Source organism: Canis aureus, chromosome 8 (genome assembly GCF_053574225.1).
Source record: "Canis aureus isolate CA01 chromosome 8, VMU_Caureus_v.1.0, whole genome shotgun sequence".
Taxonomy (NCBI): Eukaryota; Metazoa; Chordata; class Mammalia; order Carnivora; family Canidae; genus Canis; species Canis aureus.
The window spans coordinates 33,443,372-33,465,775 of NC_135618.1; the positions used below are offsets into that span (position 1 = coordinate 33,443,372).

Here is a 22,404-nt window from a genome sequence, read left to right on the forward strand (position 1 = left end):
TGTGTCTCTGCCTCTCTCTCTCTCTCTCTCTCTCTCTGTCTCTCATGAATAAATAAATAAAATCTTTAAAAAATAAAAATAAAAAATAAAAAACCTAGAGATATTGTGGCACCTGGGTGGTTCAGTCGGTCAGGTGGTTGACTCTTGGTTTCAGTCATGATCTCAGAGTCAAATAAATCCTAAGGAAAAAAAAAACTAGAGATGTTTTCATTCATAGTCACTACTCATTAAGTCACTGAATAGTCAAGAATTGAACACATGAAGTGTGCTAATTTACCTTCAGATCTTAATGAAAAATGCGAAGGTAGAGAAGACTAAATAAGGGAAGAAGAGAAATGGGAATACATTATTATTGGGAACAATATTTTTCTCCAAAACCAACTACCTTTTCGTGATAATTGCTATTTATGAATTTGTATATTATGTAAAGTTAAAGAGGTCAGGCCCAACCTTGTCCTCAGATGTATTTTATTTGGTCAACACAGTGTTTTAGTTTTCTTTCTTTCTTTCTTTCTTTCTTTCTTTCTTTCTTTCTATACCCTTTTGTGGAGCCTATAACTTTCCAGGTAGTTGTATCTCCCACAACACCCTGCTGTCTTGCACTGGGTGTGTTTACTTGCCTGATAGCTGAAGGCAATTGAATTGTGACCCCCTTGGTCTAATACCACCCAGGAGATTGCATTGAAGTTTTGAGGGAAATGTTTACTGGGTACTTACTACATGCCAGGTACTGAATTTGACATAAACAAAACAAACGATTTTGTCATTTCAGGCAGTAATACATACCGTGAAGAAAATTAAATTTGGTTAAGGGAAAGAGAATGAGAAGACAGCCATTTCAGAGTGGTCTAAGAAGGCTTCTCTGAGAGCAGGATATCAAAACAAGAGTTAAGTGATGTGAAGGAGCCAGCCTTGTAAAGATCTGGGGAAAGAACTTTCTAGAAGGAGGAATAGCAAGTGTAAAGATCCTGAAGAGAAACAGGAAGTAGACCACTGGAGGTCGAAAGTGATATACACTGGAGGTGAAGCACTAAGCAAGTGCCAGATTGCTTAGGTCTTCTAAAGCTACTTCAAGACAAGGGAAAGCCACTGGAAGATTTTTAGCAAGGAAATCAAGTAATTTAATTTATATGGTAATGAATAGATAATTTGTATTCATAAGTAGCACACAAATATTTCAACTTATTTTAAATTCGTAAAATATTTGCAAAATTAAATAATGCTCCTGACATTTTATCTGTATTCTTAATCCACTTAGCTAATTACGATATGTTAGGAAACATCTATTGAGCTCCTACTGTGTGCAAAGTCCTAGTCTAAGCTCTGTTTGCAGCATAAAGATCACTTAATACGTGGTCCCTGGCTCAAAAAGCTCAGACACCATTTTCTAACATCCATCCACCAGTTAACTGAGTATTTTCTGCTATGTCTCCAAAACAGATTTGTTACCATTTTTATTCCTATTATTATTAAAAAGCGAATTAAGAACCTTCGTTTTGTTATTGATCAAGGACTATGACACATAAGTCTCTTCTAATGGAACTCCTGTTACTCCTTTAACTCTTTTATTAATTACCTCGATTTTTAAAAAGCATACTGCAATATGAATGTTCACAGCTTCCAGAAAAAAAGGCAAAAGATCTTTGAACTGAGTTTGAGAAAACAAATCTTTTAATCACTGCTAGCTCTCCTCATCCTGCTGAAAGCTGGTATCATTTTAGACACTGAGGAAATGATTTCTGTATGGAAGAAATGAGGAACCAGTCTGCATCCTACTGCAGTAACCCAACGAAAGACGGTGACTGCTATTTCAGTCCTGAGGATCACTTCATAATTGTAGAGTTGTATCAAATTAGCATCATGGTTTCTCTTATCCTATTTTGTAGAATCCTAAAGTGTGACTGGCAGGGTCTATGGAACACTGAGCAAGAACAGGCTGATTTAAATATGACAGAGATGAGGACAGGGACAGGGAAAACCCTTAACAAAGTTGTAGAGTCATCTCACACCCATGCCTCATGCATATAGTGCTTTTGTACAACCATAAGGAATTTCTTGAGCACCCCACGAAGCATCCACCCCCAAAACCCATCCATCAGAGTTACTCTGACCTCTATCCACTTTCCTTAGAGTCTTCTCTCTCAGAAATCTCTCCAAGTCTGTGTGCCATGGTATTTCCATCCAATAACATAATTGTTTTTTAAAAGGTGTGCTCATATCTTACCTAATGGAATAACTTGAATGGTGGAAATTCTAGATGCAGTAGCAGACAGCACAAGTTACGGACAAGAGGTCTTTTGTTCCCCACCACCATTTGATGTCATCTGTGTGGTTTGGGGGTACACGTTACCACCTAACACCCTGGCTGGATATGACAGGTGCTATGTAGTTCTACTACTTTCATTACCAAAGCCTGAATATTCATCCGTTAATCCTCATTTTAGCTACCTCAATAGTGCAGCAGGATCTAAGGAAAATAAATTTGTCTGCACATTATCCCAGCCAACATGAAGCCAAAGATGACAGGCACATGATGTGGCACCGTGGAAAGAATCTTTGGAGTTCAGGGACCTAGATGTGCCCTCCATCCCCACTGCTTGTGGAAGGAGAGGTGTGGGGCGAGTCATTGAGTCTCCGAGACTCTTATGTCATCTCTAAAATCCCAGAGTCGTTGTGAAACTTAAACACAGAATATATGATAAAACACTTCGTAAACTGTAAAGCGCTAGGCAAATGCTGCTATTTTCATTTTAAGCAAAAATAGAATAAGGGCAGATGAAGATTTCAGGATCTTCTTTGAGATTTTTCTTTTTTAAGTTTCTCCACCTTTTTAAACAATCTGTGTTTATAATGGCTGATTATTTGAAGAGGCACTCAGGAGACCTTTCTGAATAAATGCAGGAGTCTTGTCTGGTTGCCCTTCCGCAACCCCCCACCCCCGCCCCTTCTGTGTCTTGGTATTTCTTCTGGTCTTTCTCTGGTCAGACAGGAAGCTGGCCGCAAGTGTTCCTGAGGAGCCCTCTGTGTATCTCGTCAAGTTAACTGCCACTGTTCCATCACTTTGTTTCTTCTCTTAAAAAATTACTCAAAGAGTTAAAGTTAATTTTTTAAAATTTTGTAACTATGAATTAGTTTGATTATGCTTTTTAAAATAAAGCCTATTCTCATATGAATTTCATCCATGTATAAAACAGTAAAGGCAGGGCTTATATTTTGGATTGTTTTCTGGAGGACACAAAGGAAAAGAGCCCCATTTCAAGTGCAGATGTAGTAGAGCAGCATCCTGACATAATCCTACCAAGGGAGTGTAAGATTGCATAGTCTTCGCGTCAGAAACCTGCAGAGGGTTTATCAGCACAGAATTTCTTAATCATGAAAGACGTATGGAGGACCATCCAATCCAACTTGACCATCATTTGGAATACACAGGATGCACGATTTAATCTGCAAAGTACCCTGCTTTCCATATCATGCCTAATTTGATGGCTCCTCATCTGAACCATAGTTTGCACTTAATAAATGTTAGCTAAGTAAAATGAAAACTATCCCACTCTCCTTTCCCTGTCAAAAAAAGAAACTTGCTAATATCATCAGTCTGTTTTCTCACTAACTCCATTCACATCATGCTTTTATTTACTTTCTCCCCTTTTAAAACATGGATCCTCTCTTTTCATTTATACAGTGACTGCCTGTCCTTTAAACTTCAGCTCCAAGGGACACCTGGGTGGCTCAGTGGTTGAGTGTCTGCCTTTGGCTCAGGGTATGATCCTGGGGTCCTGGGATCGAATCCCATATCGGATTCCCTACATGGAGCCTGATTTTCCCTCTGCCTGTGTCTCTGCTTCTCTGTCTCTCTCTGTGTCTCTCATGAATAAATAAATAAAATCAATAAAAAATAAACTTCAGCTCCAAGATAATCTCCACCAAGAGAAACCATCTTGCATTGATCATCTTCCTTCTTACTTGAACTCAATTCAATTTAGTACTTAATCATATTATATCTCTATAGATATAGATACATAGTTTCTGAGATACTGTACACAATGCTTTGATTATTAAATAAAGCAAAATAAGACACAATGACATGTCTATCTTACATTTTTCGTTTTTGTTTTGACTATGTTATTCCGTAAAGAACTGTTCCTTTTTTTTTTTGGATTGCTCCCCTGTGACCAGTGAAGGGAAGAACATAGAAGAGATGCTAAGCAATCTTTGTGCTTGGCTGAACAATAAAAATGCATGAGTATTTATGTAATAAATTGTTTACACTTCTTTTATTGAAAATGTGATATAATGATATTAAATAGTAGCATAAGTCACTTCAGTCTAATACAATTATTTCTACTTTTGCAAATTACCTTTCAAGCCTTTCCCACATCTCTATGTATTTTATATAGTCATTATCAGAATGCACTTACCATTTTGTATTCTGAATTTTCATTTGTATTTGGCATAATCACTTCAGCAATTTTACATAATCTTCATGATTATCATGTTAACTGCATAAAAATATACGGCAGAATATTCCCTTGTAGGAGAGAACCATAGTTTTATTAAGCTATTCACTCATTATTAAACTTTTGACCTTTCCCATTTATTTTTCATAAGTAACACTTCAGTGAAGACCTTTGTAATAAAGGTTTCTTATTGTTGTTGTTTCACTTGAATTATTTCATTCAAATATGGTCTAGGAATGAGTTGACTTGGTAAGAAAACACATTTAATATTCTTATTAAATGTTACATATTGCTTCACAAGGGGCTTCTACAACCATTTACAGTATGTCCAGGACAGTATAGAGTATTCTCAAGTGAAGCCCCGAGAGTAGTGAACACAACTATACCCTTTGGTTCCCAATCAAGAAAGCGTGACGGTTGTCTTATTCCTAGAATTTATTGAGCAACTGTTCTGTGCTGAGCCATGTTCTTTTCTTAAAGATTTATTTATTTATTTATTTATTTATTTATTTATTTATTTATTTATTTATTTATTTTTATTCATGAGACACACAGAGAAAGGCAGAGACATAAGCAGAGGGAGAAGCAGGCTCCATGCAGGGAGCCCGATGCAGGACTCGATCCCAGGACCCTGGGATCACATCCTGAGCCAAAGGCTGATGCTCAACCACTGAGCCAGCCAGGCGTCCCCGGGCAATGATCTAAGTACTTTGAATCCTTATTGTTTATCTAATCTGAATCAAGTATTATTATTCTCCTTTTACAGGTGAGAGTAGCCCAGAGCACTAAATTCCTGCCCAACATCAATTATATAGTCAAATATAGAACCTGGAACCCCAATTCAGATTTGTCCGTTACACACCTAATAATCTCCCTACTTTTTGTCAACCGCACCCCTCATTATTTAAAAACATATTTTCCAAAATCTAACACCTACAGTAGTGATGCGAAGCAAAAAATGTTTACATGATGCACTTATACATACATTTTGATGAGTATTAGGAAAAAATATTGAAACAGTCATGTTTTGAATGTTATTGGATTAAATATACAATTAAAATTAATTTTACCTGTTGCTTTTTACTGTTTTTGAATGTGGCTAGTTAGAAATTTTAAGTTATATATGTGATTTGCATATGTGACTCACATCACATTTTTATTACAAAGTGCTGACCTAGAAAATGGTTGACATCTGGTATATCGGCTGGGACTATGAAGCATAGTTCTTCTCCTGAAAGACTTCATTCAGAATGGCCAAAGTCAACCCTAGGATCTTATCTTTATTCGCACTATAACTGCTAACTTGAGTTTGTGATAGGAATTGTCCCTCCACCCATCAAAAAAACAAAAACAAAAACAAAAACAAAACTGATGATCCCTACCAATAAAAAACAGTGAAAGGGCCATCAGTGGGGTGAATGATTTACTGATGCTACACATTAATCCTTCTTGGCACTCTAGAGCCCATAAGAAACAAGTGGATTTTAGCCCCATTTTTGGGAAGTTAAACTATAATAAAAAAAATCACACACATGAATGAATATATTTACTAATTTGCATATAGGTAAACCAATAAAATTTTATATATGTATATTTTACCACCACTTACCATATGTGATGTAATGATGTCTATAAATTAAAAAATTCAAATTCAGCCATAATACAAAATAGAATCTTCAATGAAACATAATCATATTTTTGCATATTTTTTTCTATATGCCACTTGGCATAAGATATGATTTGTAAGAACTACTTAACATAATCCCTCAGGATCTAAATTCATAAGAATTTAAAATGTATTTTAAAGGTCTAAAACTACATTGAGTTTGTTTTGCTTGGGGGAGGGCAGATTTTAAGCATACCACTGTTACGCTCAAGCATTATTTTATTTTACATTCTTTCAAGGCTATATTAAACAGTATGAAATTAACCTCTCTTATTTCTCCAGCAGCAGTAAACAATTCAACAGAAACTCAATTTGTTCTCAGTTCATAAATGTACTATATTCTCGACTGTGTCAAAGTACCTTCTCCACTTTGCCTCTTCAGTGAGCTGATGACAGATAAAGATTCTGCTACCCGTGTCTATTCCAGGCAACAATGGCAGTTGACATAGATCTGTAACAACTCACCTGGGTAGCTCTACTGGGGGCGAGGTGGGGGAGGGAGTGGATAAAAACATAGCCGAGAGTTAAGTAAGATTTTTGAATGGTATCATAACCATGTCCACTCAGATGATAATTTAATCTCCGCGATTTTAGATCTCCCACACAACAAATTATTCCCTTTCAGTGGCACAGTAGGGAGAAAAGTGCAGGATACCAGCTGGCAGTTGCTGCTATGGAATACTACCTACAAATATAGATCGGAAGCTGTGGGTCATCACTCACATCTCAGAAGGACTTTTATAGGATAGCTACTGAGCAGATGTAAGGGCACTTTTAATTAAATATGGACCCAAAAATCTGTCTCAAAGTAAAGTTTGTTGTGACACATTCTCTCCAGAGACCTGGAAATTCATAGCTAAAATTAACTTTAGAACAAGAAGGTTTAGAGTCAAGGATGATATTCCAGTGGGTCACAAAATGCCAACCTAGATGTATAGATCTGTAGGCAAAAGCTCCTATAAGGCTGTGTGTGTGTGTGTTTATATTTAAAGGCACTCAAAATGAAAGGATAAAGTCAGATTTCAAATCTTTTCCAAGTTATTAACATATAAGCTACTGGGATAATATAAGATCTTCCACACTTTATATCTAGATTGAAATGATGCAGAATTAATTCATCTTATCTACTGGGGATTTAAGATGTTTTCTAATTTTTAATTTTTTTCTGGGAAATTAGGGTAAATTGTATGGAATAATTTTGACATATCCATTTCACGATGTTTTCAATTCATTTTGTCCACAAAAGGTGTAGACCTTTAAATTTTTAGTCACTGAGAATCCGGTTTTGTAATCCAAGAAGCCTAGGATTCTCTGTCAGTGTTACTGTACAACATCTTGATTAAATATTTATAAATTTCTTAAAATGTATGTTGCTTGCTTGATCTATTGAATAAGCATATATTCATTAGTCTTCTTTTACAAAGGGCCTCTAAACAGGAACAATGTCTTTTATCTGTTTTCTGTGTGTCTCGCACACTATGGGTGCTTAATAAATGTTTAATGACATTAAGCTATATGATGAATCACTGCTGTCCTACAGATATAATTGGAAAAGGGGCTGCGTCTTGAATGGGTACTAGGGCATTTTAAACATGTTCCTGCCAAAAGCAGGAAGTGTAGATCTTAATAGTTGCCCCAAATTGATTTCTTTTTTAATACAGGACCCTAAGAAATGGAGATAGAAGTAGAAACATGCAGATTTGAAATTCTTTGGAGAAGGGCATTGAATCTTCTAGATATCGAACACCAGTATGCCCAGTTCATATCAGATGCCTAGCAAATAGTTGTTCAGTGAACTGCTGTTGTTATAGTCTAACAAACTTCATTTGCTACTGTGATCAGATTTACCCTCAGGAAAATGTTTTTCCCGTGTGATTCTTAAGTCATTTGTTATCATTGTGCATATAGATTCCTGTTGACTCACAGTCAAGCCAGGAATGTCAATGACATTGTTTTTTCTTGTAATACAAGCAAGTTTACAATTATAAATTATAAATATATTTTGTTATATATGTATATTCATTAACATATTAATATAAATGTATAAATCATAAAATAATAAACAAAATATATTACCAATATATGAGGCATGTAAATATCCCCTAGTTCGTAGCCTACTAGTATTATTCTAACCTAAGATCTTTAAATGAAAATGGCTGAGACATCCATCCAACACAGAGTAGGAAACCCTTAATTCTATTTGGCTCAAACCCTATTGTTTTCAGGGCTCTTGGAGAATTTTTCTATCTCCTCATTACTCTTTGTTACATTTTCCTACTTCACTGGTCTTCGTGGTGTCTCTCCTCCCTTACCGGGTCACTGTGTCTCTCCTCTGTCTTCCTCTCCCTGCCCTCCCCACCACAGGAACATGGGGTGTGCGATGGGGGTGAATACACATGGGTGAATCTCAGTCCACAATCTCAGGTGTGCAAAATACCACATTTACTTCCTTTACCTAAAGAAAAAAATGGATGACGGAATTCTTTAGTACTTGTTGCTCATTTCAGCTGCGTTCATAACATTCCTGTGTGGCAAGTACTGATGCTACTACCCCCATTGCACACTTAGGGATACTGCGGCTGAGAGAAGGTAACTGACTTTTCTAAAGTTTAACAGCTGGTAAGGAAAAGTGCAGAGTTGTATTTAAAATTCCTATTCCTGGGTGACTCAGTCGGTTAGGCATCTGCCTTTGGCTCAAGTCATGATCCCCGGGTCCTGGGATGAAGCCCCACTTCAGGTCCCCCGCTTAGCAGGGAGTCTGCTTCTCCCTCTCCCTCCGCACCCCTCACCCCCACTCATGTTTTCTTTCTCACTCTCTCCCAAATAAATACATAAAATATTTTTTTAAAAAAAGACTCCTGTGTTTGACTTCTCAGTCTGCTCAGATTCGTCGCCTCCTTCATTAGAGCTACTACATAAGTGATATGCTAACAGTGAGCACTCCCTGAGCACTATCTGTTTAACAACATGCTTCTGAGTCCTTCCCATGTATTATTTTGTCTTATATTAACATACCATTTCAGTTTCCTTTTGATTAGTATTAACAGGATATATCTTTTTCTTTCCTTTTGTAGGCAGCATATAGTTGCTCTTGCTTTTTGATCTGTATCTTAATTGGGTGTTTGGATTTAGATTTAATGTGATTATTGATATGGTTAGGTTGAAGTCTAACATCGTGATATTTTCCATTTGTCCATTCATTTTGTTCCCTTTCTTCTTTTTCTGCGTTTGGCCATTAATCAGTGGCTCCTAGTTCATCTCTGCCTAGAAAGTAATAATAGTAACAGCAATGGTGAACATGTGTTAAGTATAACACATGCATAAGCACTTACTCTTATTAACTCATTTAATGATCACAACATCCATATAATATTATTATTATATCCATTTTATAAATGGGGAAACTGAGGCAAATTGTCCAAGATCACATCACTAGTTAAAAGGGCAAAGGCCAGCATTCCAACAGGAAACCCCACCCCAGTGCTCACGATCCAACCCACTCTGCTGTGCTACTTTTGTTCTGCACAGACCCTCTGAACTCTGGATGTTACACCTGCCCTGAATTCTGTTTTGTTTTTTTTCCCCTAAGTTTCTGGCATGCTTTGCTCTGAATTTCAGTTTGTATGATGAGGTGATTTCTAACCTGGTTGTTGATAAATTAATTTTATTAAATAATTTCTTGGCTTTCTCGGTCCCAAGCCCCAGTCTTCTCCTGCTGCTCCCCAGCTATCAATCCAGGCATGTGTAAGTGCCCATTCTTCACGTTCTTTCCCTACACTTCATATTCACAGCTCTGTTCACTCAGAGCTATTTGAGTAATACCCCTTCCTCAAATAATACCTCTTCTTTTCTCACTTATTCATTAGTTTCACAGCAGAGCCTCATTTAGAATAACACTGAGGCAGATAGAGCAAGGAGATGCAGCTCTGCCAAGGGAAGATTGAAGTCCCCTGAGCCGATATATGTGGCTCTGGCGTCCCTCCGACCCGTTTCATCTGCTTATAAGGGGCTAGTCGGGTGCTTGCTACCTACCTGTTTTCCCCAGTTGTGGACACCATCTTCCTTAAAACAAGGTTGCTAAATTTAACAACACTCCATGGAAGGTTTGGGGGACGCTGAAGAATTGCATGGAGAGTGGATGACTAGTTTTAGAGTCTCACATTCAATCTTAAACAACTCCTAACACTCAAAATGTGTTACTCAACGGGATATTTCTTCAAGTCTAATCCTCCATAACATCATCTTTATGGCACCAAAATCCAGTCCGTGTTGGGTGTGCTAACCTTTGTCCCATTCCTCTTCATGGAGTTTTCCCCCAATACAGGATAAGAGATCAGACCACCACATTCCTCTTGTGTCATACGCTTCCCTAATTTCCCACGAGCAAATGCTTGGGCAAAAGGATGTGTGCGTCTCCCAGGGGCAAGTGAGTCGTATCAAGGATGGGATAGCATGAGTTATGATTTAGTGAAGAATTTCCTCAGAGGCTTGGGTCTGCAAACAACACACCAAATTTACATCATTAACCAGAAACCTTACCATATCAAGCTGAAGCGTCTGCATTGGAGTTAATTTAACAGGATCAAGGCTTTCCCAAGAACAGTGGGTAGGTACATGCATTACTGTGCATGAATGAAAAGCTCACCCAAGTGTGTTTTCCAGATTTTGCCACATAGATGTTATACTGCAGATGTTTCTAGCAGAGGCCCCAAGCGACAGCTTTGAAGTTTCAATACATATTAAAATACATTTTGTACTAAATATCTTCATTTAATGTAAGTACTTATTTCTTTAAAGATGAAAAATGAGATATCGAATGTTTATAATGTGAAAAACTGAAGCTCAGAGAATTTAAACCTCTTTAAAGCCGCACAACTTCTTAAATGGTTGCCAAAAAACACAATGCTGCCCAAGGTAAGACACAGGTGCTTCCCATGCCAGGTCATGGGGAGCACCTGTGTCAACAACAGAAGCACACCCCCCTCCCATTCTCAGCACACTGCCTGTGACCCTTAAGGATATTTCTGATGAGGTGAAAAACTGAGGGCATAGCTAAGGGGAGAAGCTCAATCCAGAGACATACCCATGTGACTGCTTTAGGAGAAAGAGCACGTCCTAAAGAACAAGGGTGTTGGAAGTGATCAGAATGAAAAAATCAGGGCCAGACACTCCAAATCAAATCATCAACAAATGCAGAAACCAGGATGCATGCATAGTAATCCTGGTTAAATGTGGAGATTAGAATCTCACGTACATAAGGAGGGGAATGGAGTCACAGCCCCAGGAATTGGGAACCAGGCTGTTAACCCGAATGCACCAATGCAGGAATGCAGGGGTGTGTGCACAGCCAACGGCAGAAGCACCAGAGGAATACTGGGAAAGGAGAAAAGCAAAGGTACAGGGTCACAGATCAGGACAGACTAGAGACAGGGAGGCTAGCCTGGCACAGCTGAGTGTCTTGACAGCCTTAAATCCCTAGAGCCATCTCTGAGGCACCTGTTCCTCTTGGCTCTGTCTGGCGGGTTGTGGGGCCAGCCTGCTTGCTTCCCGGCAGGGTCCTGACACCAATCAATGGTGACCGCTCGGTCCCACACAGACACCTTCATCGAACAGAGGGCACTCTGTCGGGCAGGTTCACTGTCAGCTCCGTATCTTACTCCCTGTCATAAAGCTTTTGTGTTTACCAGTGCATTAAATATACCCCTGCAATAGAAAACCCTCATTTTCATGCTTGAAATATATTATCTAATGGCATATCTATTTGACTTTTACTACATGCCTTTCATTCCTCTAAGTGAGGTAATTGACCTTTACTTTGCTACCCTGTGGATTAAAAGGCTGCACCACACTCTGCATTTGATATTTTCAGTCCTGCAGGAGAAGCAATTTTGATTTGCTTTTGTTGCAGAGCTGCTCTTTGGGCGGGCCCTCAAATGAAGAGAAACCTCAAGGCCTGAGACTGCATTGTGGCAGTTATTGTCACCATCATGTGGCTTTTATTAGAAAAAGCATAGGTCACTTCATTTCTATGGCCATCTCTACGGAATCGAAGGCCTGTGGGCCTGTAAGACTTCCAGAACCTTCCACCTCAGTTTCAGAGGACATATCGTCACTCCCTGCCTCCAATGATGTTGTTTAGGGATCAACAGCATTCTTCAGATTTGGTGCAAGCACCCGAAAGTTTAAAATCGTGTCCAAACTACACAATTTGTGTGAGAGAAAAGAAACTTCTCATTAGAGCTTCAGCTCTCTCTCAACCACGTACGCCCAGAAATCTTTTGTGTGATGCTTTAGCATGAGTGTTATATAGACCTCTACATGTCAAGAATTTGGATGCCTTGGCTTTCTCTGGTGCCCCTTTACCTTCCCTTCCCACAACCCAAATGATGACAAGAATGATGAAGACCATGATGATGATGACAGGGATGGCGGTAATGACAGCCAGCATTTACTATGTGCCAGATACTGTTTTTTAAATGCTTCAAAGTTTATAGTTTGTTATTCTTCATAACAACCTTATGAGTCGGGGGCACCTGGTGGCTCAGTGGTTGAGCATCTGCCTTTGGTTCAGGTCGTGATCCCGGGATCCTGAGACCGAGTCCCACATCGGATCCCTGCATGGAGCCTGCTTCTCATTCTGCCTATGTCTCTGCCTCTGTGTGTGTGTGTCTCATGAATAAATAAATAAAAAAAATATTTTTTAAAAATCTTGAGTCAAGTACTATTATCTTCCAGTTTTACAGATGAGGAAACAGAGGCATATATAAGTTTAGTAACCTGCCCAAGGTCACACTACAAGCAAGTAGTGGAGCCAGAATCCAAATTGAGGCATTTTGGACTTGAGAGATAGAAGATCCTACTATAAGTTTGGATCCTAATGCATTTGGACAAGTTGTATACGCAATGAGGGTATTTTTACTCATTAGCATCTTAGTTCTAAAGAGTTCGCAGGCTAAATCAGTTAACCTCTGGAGGTATAGGATTCCTTCCTGGATACCCCAGGAGGGATTCAGAACCCCAGGGAAAGGCAGGCAATCAGTGAAAGCCTATTACATAAGGAACAAAACTCGTTTCCGTGTGCTAACAAAGGATCAATAGACACGGTCAATGTGTACAGGGAGCTTCTTACTTGGAAGGCAGTGAGTGATGGTCGAGGTCTTTGACTTAATGATCTCATAGCGTTCTTTCCTATGGCTCCTCCGGCAGTCTACTAATGCTTCTCTGTCTTCCTAGTTCTGGGTCCCCCAAGACAAAGATCTGGATGCCAATGATATATCTGGGAAATAATTCCAGAAAGCACTGTGAGAGAATGGGAAACAAATGGAGCAGGGAGGAAAAGTCAATCAGGGTGCTGTTCCCAGAACTATCTTCCTAAGAGGCAAGGAAACTGGAGTATTTATCCTCAAACATCCATTTCTTCATTGGTAGGGGGTTGCTCCTGGAAGTTAATTCACCTCTACCTTGTTCAAGCCAAGCACCAAGTATGCCGAGGCAAGAAACCAGGATCACTCCAGGGGCCATGATGCTTCTGTTACGTACGTTTTTATCTTTTCATACACTAAGTCCTATTTCGCTCTCTGTACCTCCTGTCAAGTGACTTTGATAACCTGTTAAAACCAGAGCCAAAATCTTTAGCAACAAAAGCAGGTTAGAAAGAACTTTGAAGAAAAAAGTATTGGCTTACTCTGTTTACAGTATCCGTAATGGGACTTAGAAGGGAAGGCAGGGAGGTGTGGGGAAAAAAAACTAAACCAGTATGTCTCCATATTAAAAAAAAGTTTGGGGGGCAGCCTGGGTGGCTCAGCGGTTGAGCAACTGCCTTTGGCCCAGGGCATGATCCTGGAGACCCGGGATAGAGTCTCACGTCTGCTTCTCTCTCTGCCTGTGTCTCTGCCTCTCTCTCTGTGTCTCTCATGAATAAATAATTAAAATCTTTAAAAAAAAAAAAAAAAAAGCAAGTTTGGTTTTCTATCTTACTACATGTAAACCCTCTAGGTTTGAGTTTTATCTTTATAAAATGAAGATAGTGATTACTGCTGACCTCTCTCTCACAAAGTTGCTATATAGATGAAATAACACATTGCTGGAAAATGATATTCTTATGAATGCGCCTTTAAACACAGAACAAGTGGGGTGCGTGGGTGGCTCAGTCCGTTAAGTGATCGACTCTTGATTTTGGCTAAGGTCATGGTGTCAGGGTTGTGGGATCAAGCTCTAGCACAGGCTCCTCACTCAGCGGGTGTCTGCTGGAGGGTTCTCTCTTACCCTATCCCTCCCCCCTCCCCACTTCTCTCTCTTTCTCTCTTTCTCTCTCTCTCTCTCAAACATGACCACAAAACAAGCTCAAAAAAGGCCAGCTAATTTATTACTTTATTGTTATTATTGCTGTTATTATTTCTCTGAACCTGTGTTTCCCACATTTCCACAGCGAAGACTTCTTTCAGTTAATATTTACAAAGAGCCTATTCTGTACCAAGCACCATGGAAGGTCCTGTTCAGGAACTAGGGGTTCACTCTGCCCACTGCCTGACCTCATGATGTCCACAGTCCTGATCCCATTCCTTCACACTTTGGTGCCTCACACACACTAAAGTTTCTTCTCATTCTTTTGTTAAATTTAAAACAAAAATTAGAAGATTTCATGACCCCAGAGTAGTTAACAGGTGCCTTCCTTCTGTGGATTATCGTTCTGAGATTGTTCAGAAATAGTAAAATCTTAACCACAGGATCTTCTGTATTGTGTTTAACAAATATTTCATAATGATCGATGATGGCAGATCAGGTGGGAACTAAAACTGATCAAGTGGACCTATTTATGAACTGTTCATGGTGGCAGTTGACTGCTAGCTCATTCAAAAGTTAAAATAAAGCCTAATGAAATCATTGACTATCATCTCTATTTTATAGATGAGGAATAAGCCTGAGGTCAAACAAGTTAAAAGTGATCGTAGAGATATTCAAATTTAGGTCTTTTGTAACTCCAGAGTACAGCACTTTTCACCTTAACTTAGAAAGTCAGTTCATTTTACAAAAACAAAAATAAAACCCCAAAAAACTCACCACTTTTTATAAAAATCATGTTAAGGTTAGAACCAGCATACTTTGAAATCATGCAGCATATTCTAATGCCCACCTCCTAATGAAAACATATGTCTATTTCCAAGTCTAAATCCTTGGCAGAAAAATCTGGTTGACCCGATTTTTCGAGCCAGGCTGTACATTTTAGGTTGTTGAACCATTTACGTAATGACTGCTTTTGGGTGGTACATCCAGTCTAGTTCAGCCTGGGAGGTGGTGGAACCATAAAGAAGTAACACGGTGTATTGTTTTAGGTTCTTTTGGTAGCTAGTCACCAAAAAAAAAAAAAAAAAATCACACACAATTCAAACTAGTTGAAACAAAATAGAGACTATTTTGGCTCACATATCTGGGAATCTGGGACGCAGTTAGATTCAGACTAGCTGGCAGCATGGGCTACACAAAGTTGTCAGGATGTTGTCTCTATCTCTTGGCTTTGCTCCCCTCTGACTTGGCTTTATTCTAGGCCGAGATTCTCCATGTTGTGGACAAGATGGCCATGAGCAGTTCCAGGCCACCTGCGACCAGGTTAGCAGTACCATAAGGAATAGGACCTCTCATCCTCACAATCTCAGCAAAGGCTTCAGGGTCGATTTTCATAAGGATTAGGTCCTCTTCCCGTCCTCAAACCAGTCATTGTGTCCAAGAAAACAGAATGGATTGGCAGGCTGAGCAAAGCCTCTCTGCGCATCCTGGACACTGTGGATTGGAGTCCCCCACCCCAACCTCCCAGCTTGAGGATGGAGAGGGGCGATCCCACGAAGGTTGTTACGGAAGGAAGAAGAAGGAATCGAGGGGGTACTAACACTGCAACATGCACACTGCCAGAAGGTGGGGTCAGTCACCCAGCCAGTGTAGGACATTTTTCAAACACAGACCAAACCCTTTACATGTCAAAGAAATTAGCCTTGAAAGGCGGTGTAATCCCCCCAAAGTGACTGAGCAGGTTAGTCATTAAGCCCAGGTCTCTTGATCATGTATCACTTGACTCTAAAATATGACCATGGTCCATATTAAATTATGTGAAATTCCACTTAATGACACTTCACTTCTCACGTATTTGGGGCAACCCCACCTCTAAATCTGTAATCATATAGATGGAGAGACTTTGATGACGACAGTATTGATAAACCTCATAGCTAACTACCATCTAGTTATTTTTTCACTGACCTTATTCTATCTGTTGGATCTTTTAAGAGCTCATTGCCGTTCTTCATTTCTATTCTCAGGGTTCTTTGTTTCTTTGCTTTAGAGTCTTTGTTTCCAATATTAAGTGACACACAGTTCGGGTCATCGGTCACAGCAAGTAAGATCAGCCTCTTTTAACAGATGGGTCTTTTTCCTTCCCTTCTTTCTCTCTCTCTCTCTTCTTTCTTTTTTACTTCTTTTTTTTTTATCTTTACACTTCAACTTTCCAAGGCTTGCTAGCAAAAGTAGGCCACCAAATAAGGGGAAAAAACAAAAGCTTTGCTAGGTGCTGTCTTCTCTATTGGATATTATTTTATTTCTCAGAAAAGGGAGAATTAGAAGAAAGCTATTTCCCCCAATTTTCCATACCACCCATGGGAATCTAATTCAATTTCCTCTCAAATTCTGTAGTGAAAAGTAAAAATATAGAATCCGGTTGCTCTATTGTCTTCTTTTGCACAGGTGTGGCTTTATTTTTTATTCCTAGTCATAAAACTGTTTTTTCAGGCTGAGTCATTTTTAATCAGACTCTAATATAACTATTTGAGGAAATAAGACCTTTTTTGAATGGATAAGATTTACATATTTAAAAGATTCCAAAACATATCTGACAATCTAACCTGATGGAATCCTACAGTGTCAGATGGCTCTCAGCTCTGTAGCCAGAGCCTCACTGAACTCTGTGGCTTTGCAGAGCATGAAAGAACTTTAGGTTTATTCCTGCCCTATTTTTCTTTTGTTCCAGTTTCTCCCAGAAAAAAAAAAAAAAAAGGAGAATTATATTTTTTTATCCCAAGAAATATATCAGAAATTATCATAGTATAGTTCACATCAATTGGAAGTTAAAAAGAAAAGAAAAAGATGAAAAAAGTATTTCACTTATGTGGTTCTATGAGAGAAAAAAAGAAATCTAACTTGGCAGTTGTTTACTGTAAACCACAAAATGGACACGTATGTGTGAAAATGACTTGAATACATCAACAATCTTCATTGTTGCTTCTTATGTCAGGAATATATTCCATTTCTAAAAACAAGAAAGCCTTCTTAAACAGAGTGGAGCTTGTTTTCGTCAAGGAAGAGCACATGGGGAGGTCGGCAGGCCCTGGCTTGGTGGGTAAGAACACCACCAGGCCTAGCTTCCTTCTAGCTCCTAGCTTGCCCTACATTAAATGGAGCTTCTATTCTTACAGCTATAAAGCCTGAAGTCCCTCTAGCATTTCTGTCTGGATCCCAGATAAGAAAAAGGAAGAAATGGCAAAATGAGAAAAGTTAAACAAAAGCAGAGGAATGATTCCTTTTAAGCTGCCACTTTTAAAAAACTTTCCAGAACATCCCACCTAGTGACTTCTGGCCATATCTCATTGGCTAGCCTATATGACATGCCAACCTTAGAGGCAGGGAAGCCTAGGAAATGAGTATTTTAGTTTTCCCATGTGTTTTATAGAGACTCAAGTGAGAAAGGGACGGTAAAAGACTTTTAGGTAGCCAAGCCATGGATTTGCCATCTCTCTCCCTAATTATAGCTAACATTTTTTGAGTACTTACTATCTAGCAGAATTTGTGATACATTCTTTACATGGATTATTTTATTTAATCTTCATAGCAAACCTATGTTATTCGTATTAGTAACAGTCCATACTATAGGTAAGGAAACTGAGACTTAAAAGGAGCCACCCACCAGGTTCATGCTAGAGCTAGGACTTGAACTCAGACCCTTTGTCTCCAGGGTCCAAGCTTTTAACATCATGTTGTCCTATCTCTCTTATAGAATCTGTTGCCTTGAACAATGATTATCTCTATTTCTGGGACAGAAGACCCCTCAATTTTACATTTTCTCAAAAAGAATTAAAATGTGAAGGTTCACCATGCATATCTGAAATATCTTGGGTCATCTATTAGTTGCTAATTGGCCTTGGATTAGTTTAGTTTTAATTTAACAACCTCTTTACCTCCCAATCTCCAGATTGATTCCTTGTGCAGAGAACAGTGGCAGTCTCAGTTGCTATAATTATCTTGCTATGTCTTTTATCTTTCAACACCTCTTATCTAACCAGATTCCTCGTGAGTGTAATAAACAGGTCACAGAGCACCATCGTATACCTACTCCAATCTTGGACAATGCATTATCTCAAATAATATATATATAAGCTCCTATTTTTATTTTATTTTACAATCATGGTACTCTAGTCTCCCTGGCAAACTTTAGAAGTAGAAAAGGGCTATTTTCAATATTATCCAAAAGAATCAGTAGTTTCGTAAGTCATGTAATCTGATGCTTCACTATGGGTAAGTTTAGGGTTTTCAATAAGATTTAAGTGGAACTTCTACAAGATTTCTTAAGTACCATAAGGTGTCTAAATCATTCATTGCTTAAGTGTACAAGAAGGACTTCTAGTCCCTGCCCCACCAATTTTTGGAGCAAATAAGTTATATATATTTTAAAAGATGGTAAGATCTCAATGTCTGTGAAGAAGTGCTAAGATCTCAAGCTTTATGTTATACTCCCAGAGGGAAACTGTGTAACGATATATTTCTTTGCTCAAAAAAAAAAATCTAGTCCCATCACTTTTCAAAAATAATTTTTCTAAGAAAGAGTTCAGGAGAGGAAAGCCCCCATCAACCAGGGGCCATATTAGGTATTCAGTCTATTGTGAAAGAGCACAAAAATTATGTAGAAACCTGCCCTCTGGGTTTGCAAGGCAGATACCTGGAGTCCTAGCACCCCTCTTTCTTGTATGCTTCTGCTATAATACAGGAATGCAAAGACAAATTAAACCTCCAGACTCTTTGTTGGTCTGTTAAGTGTGCGGCTGCTTTCCCAAAATTGTTATAAGTATATATCTATTTCACATTGAACTTTGGCATCACATAGTTTATAAAACTAAATCTTCTGAAAACATCTTTGCTTACCAGTGGTAACTACTGTCAGACTCCAGGTTTTATTAATGAAGGAAGGAGTAGGAGAATGCTGGAAAGATTTGAGCCCTTTGTTCCTCATGGGGTCAGGATTAGACCAGACCCATTTGATAGTTGAAGATCTGGTCTTTTGCTGTGAGACAGAAGTGATAATAGCGATAGCTTATACTAAATTATTAAGTGCTTACTATATACCAGGTGCTGTGTTCAACTGTAAGTTCAGATGTGTAAGAGAGACTCGCATTAACAGTGCCTCAAACAAACTAGAAGTTTACTTCTGTCTCCTTTCTGTTGGGCGGTAGGTGCTCCGCAGCTGGAATAGTGGCTCCATCTGGACCTGCCTTCCCCTGACTGTAGTGAAGGCTGCCCAAGGGCCCGATTCCACTATTTGTGGTTACTGCCGTGGCCCATGTAGTCCAGGGTGGCTTAACACCATGTTCATGTGTTCATGGTCCATGAGTAAATTAAAGACAGAGGACGGAGTTCAGCCTAACAGGAGTGTCACAGACCTCACTCTCACTAAGGTGTCAATGGTGGGACATAGTCACATGGCCACCCCTGGCTCAGGGAGGTGCCGGGAGATGTAGTCGTTACACATGTAGACTGTGCACCCAGCTAAGACTGTGGTAGTGTGGGAAAAAGAAAAGTTCATGAATCAGCAGTCTCAGCTACCTTGTCCTGTATCATTTAAGGCTCCCCCAAACCCCTAAGGGTAGATATTTTATTATCCTCATTTTACAGAGGAGTAAACTGAGCTTAAGGAACTTGCCTAACTTCCTGCTAAAGCCAAACTACTTGACCTCAGACCCCAAACTCTTATCCACTGTTTTTCTGCCATCTGTTTTAGATAAATACCATATTTCTTTTAGTTTATTTTTGCATTCATTGAATGTACAATTGAGTGGTTTTTAGTATATTCAAAAAGTGGCGCAGCCCTCACCATTATCAAATTCCTGAACACGTATTATCACTCTAAAAGAAAACCCCATCCTTCAGCAGTCACTCCCTGTTTGCCCCTCTCCCCAGCTCCTGGATATCGTTCATCTACTTTCCATCTGTACAGATTCACCAATTCTGAGTATTTTCTATAAAGGAAAGCATACATTATGTAGCCTTTTGTACCTGGCTTTTTTGATTTAGCCAAATGTCTTTAAGGTTTATCTATACTGTAGCATGTACCGGTACCTCACCACTTTTTCCCCCCAAATAATATTCCATTATATGAGTATACTACTGCCTTCTGTTTATCCATTCATTAGTTGATGGATGTTTGGGTTGTTTCCACTTTTTGACTGTTATGAATAATACTGCTATCAACATTTGTGTGCAGGTTTTTGTGGGGTCATGTTTTTGATTCTCTTGGGTAAAGACCTAGAAATGGAATTGTTGAATCATATGATAACTTTATGCTTACCTTCTTGAAGAACTGCCACATTGTTTTCCAAAGTGGCTGCACAAGTTTACATTCCTACCGACAATATGTGAGAGTTCCAATTTCTCCACATTATTGTCAACATTTCCTATTGTCCTTTTTAAATTATAACCATCCTAGTGGATGTGAAGTAGTATCTCGTTGAGGTTTTAATTTGCACTTCCCTAATGACTCATGATGCTGAGCATCTTTTCATTTGCATATTGGTCATTTGTATATATCTTCTTTGGAGATATATCTTTTAAGATCCTTCACTCATTTTCTAACTGGGTTTTTTTGTTCCACTTATTGTAGTTGTAACAGCTCCTTGTATATTTTGGAAATATATACCATTTTTACTAGTAAGTGTAAACAGCTTTTAACATAGTTAAATTATTCAATTAATATATGAAATATGAATCTGCAGATCAGTGGACTTGACATAATTTACAAACAAGATGGTCGATTAGGTTTGAGTGTACAGCTAGCACCTTAGTGATGGTCAGGTTTAGGACAAAGATCGCCAAACAGAATACAGGTGGAAGAGGAGTTTGCATGAGGATCACACATGTGATTTTAGTTTTCCTGTTCGTCAGGATTTTGACACACTGGTGACTCAGCAGTGCTTCTCAACCCTTACTCTGCACATGAATCATCTGGTGATCTGGTTAAAATGCAGATTCTCCTTCAGCAAGTCTGGGGAAAGCCTGAGATTTTTATCAAGGCTTGCGGGGGGTGGGGGGGATCCTGAAACTGCTGGTCCAGGGACCACTATTTAGGTAGCAAGTGTTCGAGTATCAATATCACTGTTTAGAACCACTAGTCTAATTCTCCCGAGAACCAGTTTGCTTTGTTCTGCCTCAACAAGTGTGATGTCCTAGAATGAACCTGGCCTTTGGAATTGACTCTTGATTACCACTCACCAGAAGTGTTTCTTTGAGCAAATCACTTTACTGCTCTTTGCCACACTTTCCACATCTGTAAATTATAGACACTTATACCGCCTGCTCCCAGGGGTAATGAGGATGGGGTGAAGCAGCACACATAAGGCACCCAGCACAGCTCCAGGCATACAGTGGCAGGGAATCACGCGTTTTCCTCTTACCCCCACCTTCAGAGGTAGGAGCTGTCCCTAAGTCTGTTCAGTGCAAATACAGCATCAGTGGAGAGACAACTCAGTGTTACCACCCTACTTCCCTACATTGTCATAATTAGATAGAATATTGTTCCAGGAGTTGAGATCTTGGGTCCCACAATGGTAGAAACGAGGCCAGACCAAAGGTCAAAGGCACAGGCTTTTTGGGGGCCACAGCTCAAGCTGCACGGAGACACAGCAGCAACACCCAGCACTTGGCCGAGCCTCACCGCACAAACAGGAGGCCCTGCTTGTACAAAGGTCCCCTGGGAAGTTCCTACTCAGGTCCGTTATGCTGAAAAGGGCTAGAAAAGTACCTTGTTCTGATTGGCTGATTTTGGCAGGCAACTCACACAGCTTGTTGGTGCTTTTTGGAGCGGGAGTCTATCAGGTTGGTGGAGCCTGTTTGCTTCTCTTCCTACAGGATGGAGCAGTGGCTGTTGTTTTTGAGTTAGGCTTCTTGGAGATTAGAACTCTATGTCATCTTCTGGTGTTGAATCCCATGGGCCTTCTCACGACACTATCCAGAGAATATGTTATTAATTAAGGCTTA

At 39.3% G+C, this 22,404-nt stretch overlaps 1 protein-coding gene across 1 annotated transcript in view; it reads left to right on the forward strand.

The window, feature by feature from the left end:
- NTNG1 (netrin G1) overlaps positions 1 to 22,404 on the forward strand; it is a 309,029-nt gene that overhangs the window by 197,934 nt on the left and 88,691 nt on the right. The gene's annotated exons all lie outside the window — the stretch shown is intronic.